The sequence below is a fragment of the Scleropages formosus genome, chromosome 16, assembly GCF_900964775.1.
Source record: "Scleropages formosus chromosome 16, fSclFor1.1, whole genome shotgun sequence".
In the NCBI taxonomy this organism is placed as follows: Eukaryota; Metazoa; Chordata; class Actinopteri; order Osteoglossiformes; family Osteoglossidae; genus Scleropages; species Scleropages formosus.
This window is the reverse complement of record NC_041821.1, coordinates 17,297,514-17,305,614: the sequence shown is the minus strand read 5'-3', so window position 1 is coordinate 17,305,614 and position 8,101 is coordinate 17,297,514. Positions and strand designations below refer to the sequence as shown.

The 8,101-nt window shown below is 39.7% G+C and overlaps 1 long non-coding RNA gene across 1 annotated transcript; it reads right to left on the bottom strand.

Annotated features, from left to right (window-relative positions):
- Positions 1-749: 749 nt before the first annotated feature.
- On the bottom strand, positions 750-2,246 carry LOC114912423 (uncharacterized). The gene is made up of 3 exons (XR_003798274.1): positions 2,029-2,246; positions 1,089-1,193; positions 750-845 (listed from the first exon to the last, which is right to left on the bottom strand). It is a non-coding gene; the product is annotated as an uncharacterized LOC114912423 (long non-coding RNA).
- Positions 2,247-8,101: the final 5,855 nt, after the last annotated feature.

Here is an 8,101-nt window from a genome sequence, read left to right as displayed (position 1 = left end):
TGTAAGGTCCTCAGGGCTGCCGAAATTAATCACACAAGATTGTCCATACCATTAAAAAACAAGTACCTAGCAAACAATGTTGTGAACTCATTAAGAGCTGAGAAGACAAAGGCATATCTTTTCATCCATGAGACTTTTTGCTTGAGAAGAATATAACCTTGAATCATTCATCCGTACATCTATCCATTATCAATAACCACTTGTCCAGCATAGAACTGCAGTGGTCCAGAGCGTTTCGTAGAAGCCACATCTGAAGCCACATCCCAGGAGCTGAGACACATTAGCAGTAGCCTTAGTGAAGTATCAATTGTTTAGACGTTTTAATATTTTCATTTCTTATTCAATATCCTTGTCATACCTTCTTTTTCCAGTTAGAACTGAGTCAAGGTATTTTTTCACTGCCATCTGTTTCCGGAAACGGCTGAAGTTGTCTGTGAAGACAGCATCTGAATGACGCTTCACTGGAATATGGTCTTCCACTAAGTCGTCACTACAAATAAGAATACAAAGTACAATTGAATACAGTATGTCAGCTTTCTCATGTCTTTTCACTCAAACATTGGTTAGTTGTGTCTTACACTAATTAAACTTTGGTTTTTATTATATAAATCAATGCTATTAAACAAGGTACAATAATTAAACAATGTAATGAAAAAGCTGCATGTTTAAATATATAAGCTACAATTATTATAATTGTCGTTTCTACATGAAATGCATTAAAAGGGATGTAGCTCTTTTACCCAATACGTTTTCCAATCAGGGATTCAAGGTAGCGTCTGGCAGAAAGTTGTCCAAGAAGTTTGCTGTATCCGCTTGTAAACAGGCCATCGGCATGTCTTGTGGGTCTTGGAAAATTTTGATGTGCAGTAGTTAGAAAGTTATCACTCACTATTTCACATTTTCTTCAGCCCATATAACACAACTGTACAGTTGTGAAGTTTTCATATCAATAAAAATAACTAAAATTTTTACTCAGTATTTGTGTTAATATGTTATATGTTGACAGAAAGACCTGTCATATGATTCCCACTATACATCATCCCTATTTTAACCTTATGACGCCCATTTATTTATTTGCTTTGCCATACCTTGCTACTGTGTTTGAAGAATCGTAGTAAAGTTTATAGTTTTCTGCAGGTGAATCTGCTGGACTATTTGCCCAGCTGTTCTCGTCACCCTCAAGATTCCCCAACCTACACACACACACACACACACACACACACACACATTTTCAGAACCGCTTGTCCCTTACGGGGTCACGGGGAACCGGAGCCTAACCCGGCAACACAGGGCGTAAGGCCGGAGGGGGAGGGGACACACCCAGGACGGGACGCCAGTCCGCCGCAAGGCACCCCAAGCGGGATTCGAACCCCAGACCCACTGGAGAGTAGGACTGTGGTCCAACCCACTGCACCACCGCACCCCCCGGCCCAACCTACACAAAATCAGTAATTATATGAATGTTAACACAATTTGACTAGTCCGTACACCCCTTTGTTAAACTATGGACATATCTGACAACAGGCAATAGACTAGTGTACTGTATATTTTGTCAAAAATGGTTTGTTTCAAATACTTTACATTTTACTATATTGATAAATGCTTACAAATTTATGGAGCTGAAAAACAGATTTACATTTATTCACTTAGCAGATGCTTTTCTCCAAAACAACTTACAAGGGACACTCTGTAGTGTTATGAACCCACACACCTTATTCACCACAGTGACTTACACTGTTAGATACATTACTTACACTGGGTCACTCATCCATACATCAGAGGAACACACTCTCTCTGTCACTCACACACTATGGGGGAACCTGAACAGCATGTCTTTGGACTGTAGGAGGAAACCCGCAGAGACACAGGAGAACATGCAAACTCTACGTAGACTGAACAGGGATCAAACCCACATTCTCTCACACCACCCAGGCACTCTGAGACAGCAGCACTACTTGCGGTGCCACCGTGCCATCTATTCACAGAGTTATTGAATAATGGTGTCCTCGTTGTGAACGAGGAGCTTACCTGATAGAAGAATAGGTTCCAGGTCCTGGCAGACTGTGTGTCCCTGGATATATTGCACTGAAGAGGGCTAGTAAGAACACAATCTGGGGGACATTCTTGTGCAGCATGCTTGCAACAGAGAATCCTAAAGGATAACAATATGAGCTGTTTAACAATTGTTTTTAACTGATTAAAAACTGTAACTGCCAAAAATATTGTCTGTTAACGAGGAAAACACATTTTACATCATCAAATTATATATGAGACATTTTCTACCCATAACACCCTTTATATATCATTTGTAATTAGAAATCAAAAAACCTGCTGCAATGCACTTTTAATTCAATTTATTTCTTATAACAATTTCCATCTGTCATAGGGCTAAATAAAAATAACTAAAATACACAGGCATGCATGAATAATGATAATGCACAGTTAAAAACAGAAAAAGCAAAAAAAATAAAAAAAAATGAGAAGCCAGAATATGAGAACAGAGAAAACAATTCCAAAGATATCAGAATATGGAAAAAACTCTGACTGCCTACCATTCCTGCACATAAATTCAGTTTTCATATTTGTATCTGTACAACTTTGTCAACCTGTTGGAGATGCATCTATTTGTATGAATATGTTTACATCTTAGACTGAAGCAGGATGAAGCACAAACATTTCTGAACAATGAAAAGTAAAAAGAAGAGTATACTAAGCAGAGTAAGGTAAACATAAACCGAAAAAATCATAAATATATTTTACAGAAAAAATAAATAATAATGAATAAGCAGAACTTACAGTGTTGTGAATATTCAAGCGGCCTCTATAACAGGAGCTTTCCAAGGTTCTTTAATTTTTCTTTACGATTCTTCCTCTACTCCCAAGTCAAGGTATTTGATCTCAGTGTCTGTCGTCCCTGCTTATATAACCGAATCCAGCTGAGCACACAGGAAATCATTCTGATCCCGGATGTCATTACAAGTCCCTCAAGGGTGGAAGTGTTCGTCAGTGGCACTTGTGTGAACTTGTTCTGGTAAACCAATCTAATCAATAAATTAAACTGATCTGATCTGTTGCATGTGCAACACTGAATCATCCGAAGTTTGTCCATGCTGCTTAAATAATTTCACAATAAGAAAAACACGCTACACATATCCAAACACACTGTATCGCTCTCACCAAATGTTTTTTTTTTTTCTTCACAAAATGACTATTGGTGAAGGTAACAGCTTTTGAGACCAGCTATGTATAAACTTCACAAAGAAACTAGTGTAAAACGCTAGGTTTTGTCTGGTGGTGCTTAGTAATAACAGTCAATGTCAAGAAAACAAAAAGCTAAAACCATGAAAAGTAAATTTTGATATCTAACTAAAACAGAAGTTGCCGGTAGATTCTGTAATTTGCAGGCAATTGATAATAGATCTTCTCCATGGAGCTCAAGACAGTGATATGTCTTACCATTTATAACAAGGGACCCAAGAGCATTCCTTCATACTACAGACATTGAAAGAACTCTTGCATTATTGGCTGTGGTCCTATGGAAGCTGTGTTGAGATGAAGCAGAAGCAAATTTAGGTGGTAAAATCCCCAGATGGGACTAGCAAGCAATGAGGGATATATCACAATAGGTCAAGTAGCTCTTCAGTGATCGAATATTCCCAAAGTGGCTGGCAACCAAATTGTGTCTACTTTCTAATATTTGATACTTTCCTGTGACGCAACACCATATTTCCACCATTCTTAAATGTGACAGTGATATTAGAAAGAAAAAAAGTCCAAACTGGGCTATAGAAATGACTGTCTAAAGTGGTGTGGGATACTTCATTTTTATTTGCAGATCAATCACTGGTGAGTTTCAACCTTTTAAGAGATAATTTCAATTTACCAAACACAGACTTCTACAAATATCGACCACACACACACACATTTTCAGAACCGCTTGTCCCATACAGGGTCACGGGGAACCGGAGCCTACCCGGAAACACAGGGCGTAAGGCCAGGGGGGGAGGGGACACACCCAGGACGGGACGCCAGTCCGTCGCAAGGCACCCCAAGCGGGACTCGAACCCCAGACCCACCGGAGAGCAGGACTGTGGTTCAACCCACTGCGCCACTGCGCCACCGCACCCCCTTTTAAATATCGACCACTCCGTCACTTTATTGTTGCCCTACAAAAGGATATTATGGACATAATTAACAAAAGTTGAGAAATGGGGTACTGGTGTACACACAATGATCCAAAAAACCTTTGAATAAAAATTTGATTTCAACTATTTTCTTGTTAAATCACAACCCAAACTCCTTTCTTGATGGTCTTATGGTCCATAGATTATTTACTCAGACATATTTGATGAAGAAATGCATTTTAATGCTGTGGTGTACACCTGAAGTTCCCTCTGTAAACATGTGGATCACTGAAGTGTTCAGATTTCTCCTGCTTGAAAAACTGACGTTTAATTTGCATGACAATTCTTTTGAATAGGGGAATATGTGGACACCCTTCTGGAAGTGCTTCATGATCACACCTGTGATGAATTGTAACCTTTTCACCCTGAGCTCTTGCTCTATGCATGTGGACATATTTGCATTTCTCGGTGTTCTGACTGTTTGTATGATGTTTTAAACCTGTACTGTGCATAAAACCAATTTTTTTAAAAAACTAAAGAAAAAAGTAATTACTGTCACAAACCAAAGAAGTTGTTCCCTGGGAGAACTCCCCGGTTCCCCCTCACCCTCCATCTGACAACAAAGGTCATCTTGAGAAGGGAGGCTGCTAGAAGCAGTTATTGTTGAGAAAAATGCTAGGAAGCTCCAGAAGATCTGCTACTCTACTAAGTTACAGCCAGTCTTCACTGGTTTTCCTGCATTTTACCTACTTGTTACTGGTTTTGTGTCTTCCGCTGAAGGGAGCACCACTAGTCACCGTAAATAAAACTCCTACGGTGATTTTCAACTACCAGTATTCCAGAATCCCCAGGAGCCAAGAGCTGGCTTGAGGCATTGATACCTACCTTCTTACATCATTGCCATGTTGGCCTTGCTAGTAATCCATTCTTGCTGTGTGCTGGGAAACTTTTTTTTCCAAAAAGTATATTAGGCAATGTCGATCTTAGGTGAGGTGTTTCCAACCAAGTGGGTGCCATTGCAGCACAGCTGCTTCCAATTTCAGAAAATCAAAACCAGTTTTCGTGGCAGTGCATAACCCACACTGAGCTCAGTTAAGGCATGCATCATCCACACATGATACCCCAGCATACAGCTATTTCATCTCTAACCATCAGCCTTCCTGAGCTGAATTATATGACTAATGCAATCATGGCAAATATTAAATGAATTACACACAACCTAAGGGGAAGCATGGCTGCTTAATTGACAGTAATGATTTGAAACAGAGCCTGATGCAGAAACCTGTATCCAGGAAATTCTTCTGTTTTTTTAACGGAATTAAGAGATAATACAACTCTCCATGGACGGGCTGATTTTCAATCACGCAAATGCAAAACAGTTATGATTCACAAACCTTTGTTTTGTCTTCCTCTTTTCCATCATTTCTGGCAGGTTACCCTACTCTACCTGTCATAAACAGATGCACGATAGAATGTTTGTGACATTTGTACACATGGCATATTCATTGGGATTCCCCAATATTCTCCGCACACCAAATGCCTTACAACTATTTCACAGGCCAAAGAGTGCACTGTACTCCCTGAAACTGTCAGGAAGCAGATTATAAAACCCAATAAAGGCTTATTTTACCATTCCTCTGTTGAGCCCCTGTGCATTTGTCTCTGAAGGGAGGCTATTTCAGATTTTTGCTTAAATCTTATAAGACTTCATAATGGTCTTTAGTTGCCTTAATTAGCATTGCAGATCCTTTGGCATACCTTGAGAACACATGTTTTCAGCTCTCTACTTAAAGTTAGGAGCATGTATCATTAATCCCTATGCAATGTAATGCTCTTTCACTTAGAACATTCCTTCAAATGTAATACATAAAAATGTCTGTGCAAATTGCTTTTGAGGTGAAATACCTTGGAATTCAAAAGCAAAAACCCTTTGGAAGAAACCAAAAAACAGAGTAAAATAATTGCTGTTTATGGCCCTTTGCCCTCAGCTCTTTACTGATATAAGTTTACATCTGGGTATCAAGTCTCGTACCAGCATTAGTTTAATTCAAGTATTCTAGACACAGATCCCTAGACACAGAGAACTGCAGAGTGGAAACAGAGCCAACAGTCTACAATATTTTTCTCCCTTGGGTACCAGTCATCAGAACCAATCAGATTACAGTATTTTGTGCTGTTAATTATGCTGATCACATTTCCTCCAAAGCTACATTTTATAACTCCTGATAATCTATTTGGGAGTTTGTTTTTGTGTCAGCATGATGAACTTATATATTCTGTTACAAATGCTGCTGTACAGGTGAGCGATACTAACCTGAATATCAATAACCAATGTGTCAGTGATAAAAGAGGACTAACAGCCAAAACCTTTATGCATCAGTTTTTGTTGCAACATGTCAGAGCCAACAGTTTTCAAGAGTCCACCCAAACTGCAGATGTGTCTGCCACATCTTCGTGGAAATAGGATGGAAATGTGTGAAAATATATGAAAAACACCGAAAAACTGCACCTGAACAAGTATGAGTGGTTTCAAACTGAGTGTTACTGAAAGCAGTAGACAGACAATTAACAGGACTGCTGAGTAAAAACACCACAGTCTTGAAAACTATCAGAGACCCGAGTAACCCAGTGATTTAGTCTCAACTAAAGCTTTACAAAGCTGTTATTAATGGTTCAGGTTGCTGCTGTTTTGGAAGCCACTTGCACCCAATTAAATAATGATAATGCTGAGAATGGGCAGCACGGTGGCACAGTGAGTAGCGCTGCTGTCTCATAGCACCTGAGTGGTGTGAGGGAATGTAGGTTTGATCCCTGCTCAGATTGTGTGGAGTTTGGATGTTCTCCTCGTGTCTGCATGAGAAGAGTTGCTAGGGATCACTGGTTGAATTCAGGGATTCTGAAATGTGCTAGAAGAAAAAAGTTATAGTATAACCAGAGAACTTGATGAGGCCTCTTGAAAAACTAATTACAAAAAATATGCTTTGGGGAAAAGGCTAAAAAATGCCATAGACAAGGTACCCCCTTCAGCACCGGATAGCAGTTGTGGCTGAAAATGTGGAATTACACATTAGAGCACATACCCTTGTCCTGGTGTCAGGATCATGCCTCCTGGGGCTTGTTATACCCTTCTACATTTATTCATGTAGCTGATGCTTTTATCCAAAGAGACAATGTTACTAGTGACAATGTACTACTTACAATTACTTACCCATTTATACAACTGGGTAGTTTTTACTGGAGTGATTTAGGGTAAGTTCCTTACTCCAGGGTATTACAGCTGGCAATGAGACTCAAAGCTGCAACCTTAGGGTCCAAAAGCAGCAGCTCTAACAACTACACTACCAGCTGCCCAAACCCACTTGAGTGGCTCATGTCAGTTGCCTACTACGAGAAGGGGGTGTTGTGGAGCCAGGCAACCCTGATGATCCCTGTAGAAGACACAGATGAAGAAGTGATCCAGTATATTAGATGCTGTGACCCAAGATTGCACTTTGGGGCCCAGGTGTTGTAAGACATCACATGCTGCCCCATCCTAAAACACATTTTCCTCTGTTTTTTTTTTTTTTTTTTAAATTAAAGTAAGTTAGATATTAAAATGAGTCCTCCAGTCACTTCCACTGAAGTAAATCATATTATAAATTGTACCCATCTCATTATTATTTGTAACTGGCAGGAGGTAAACAGACAGGTTGCTGAAGCTGCTGGAAAAGCATGGTTTGCAGACGTCAGAGCCACTGCCTTCCAAATGAAGGTTGTGGGTTCCATTCCCTGATCCCACTTTTGTACCCCCTAGAATAGAACTAATGCTGAATTGCTTAAGAAAAAAACTCTGCTGGAGGGGTTGGCAACGACTGATTGCAGTAGAGCTCTTGCCCCACTTCATTGATTTTCCCCAAAATATGACTAAGAGTTGTTGAACAACCCTTGTGTGGACTACATTGCTGTGAGTGTGGAAGTATATTTTACAATAACTTTGA